The following is a 1,655-nucleotide window of genomic DNA, read 5'->3' as shown; positions in this document are numbered from 1 at the left end:
ACATTAGGATTACATCTTACTTTTTAGTGCAAACTATGAAAGCCAGAAGAGCCTGGACCAAAGTATTTCCAGTTTCAAATGACCACAGATGCCAACCCAGATTACTATACCCAGCCAAAATGTCTATTATACTCAAAGGGGAGAGAAAAATCTTCCATGATGTAAATAGGCTGAAGGAATTCATGTCCACAAAACCAGCCCTTCAGAGAGCTCTGGAGGCAATACAAAGAGCTGATAAAGGAATGACTATACCCAAGGGGTTGCATAAAGAAATTCAATGAAGGTATAACTGTGGAAAAGTAAAGCTATATCAAGAATGTAAACAGAAATAAAAATGACAGGATTCAATACTCATATTTCATTAATAACTTTAATTTTAATGGACTGAACTCCCCAGTCAAAAGGCACAGACTAGGTGAATGGACTAAGAAACAAAACCCAACTTTTTATTGTCTGCAAGACACTCATCTCACTTTCAAGGAAAGACACTATCTTAGAGTGAAAGGATGGAAAAAAATATACCAAGCAAACTTCATAAAAAAATACTACAGGACTTTAAGACTCAGATTAATTCCAACTCAATAACAGTAGGGGACTTCAATACCCCACTGTCTCCTTTAGATAAGTCAACAGGGCAGAGAGTTATCAGAGAGACATCTGAATTAAACCATGCCATACATATCAAATGGACCTAACAAACATGTTTCGAATATTTCACCCAAGCACCAAAGAATACACTTTCTACAGAACACCCCATGGAACTTTTTTTCTCCAAAATCGACCATATACTGGGGCACAAACAAACCTCAACAAATAAAAAACATTGAAATAACTCCATGCATTCTATCAGAAGACAATTCAATAAATCCAGAAGAAACCCTCGTAACTACATGAAGACATGGAGATTAACACACCTGGATGAACGGGTCAAAAGAGAAATTAAGAAAGAAATGAAAGTATTCCTGGAACTAAATTAAAAGGACAATCCAACACAACAAAAACCCTGGGACACACTGAAAGCTGTCCATAGAGGGGAGTTTATAGCTCTAAGTGCCTACATCAAAAAATCAGAAAGAACATAAATAAATGACTTAACATTGCAACTCAAGACACTTGAAAAGCAACAACAAACAAAACCCAAACCCAGGAGACAAGAAGAAATAACAAAAATCAGGGCAGAAATTATTGAAATCAAAACAAAGAAAACAATACAAAGAATCCACAAATCCAAGAGCCAGTCCTTTGAAAAGATAAACAAGACTGACAGGCTGCTAGCCCAGTTAACCAAAAGAAGGAAAGAGCACCTACAAATCAATGAACTCAGAGATGAAAGTGGAAACACCACAACAGACACCAGAAAGATACAGAACATTATAAGGGAATACTTTAAAAACATATATGCTACTAAATTTGAAAACCTAAAAGAAATGGACAGATATCTAAAGGCATGGGAACCACCAAAACTAAACCAAGAAAAGATTAACAGCTTAAACAGACCCATAACATACAAGGAAATTGAAACAGTAATACAAAACCTCCCAACTAATAAAAGCCCAGGCCCAGATGGATTTACAGCAGAATTCTACGAGACTTTAAAGATCTGCATCCAATACTACTTAATTTATTCAAGAATATAGAAATAGAGGGAGAACTTC

Source organism: Nannospalax galili, unplaced genomic scaffold (assembly GCF_000622305.1).
Source record: "Nannospalax galili isolate Female #2095 unplaced genomic scaffold, S.galili_v1.0 scaffold1053, whole genome shotgun sequence".
In the NCBI taxonomy this organism is placed as follows: domain Eukaryota; kingdom Metazoa; phylum Chordata; class Mammalia; order Rodentia; family Spalacidae; genus Nannospalax; species Nannospalax galili.
This window is presented reverse-complemented; position numbering follows the sequence as displayed.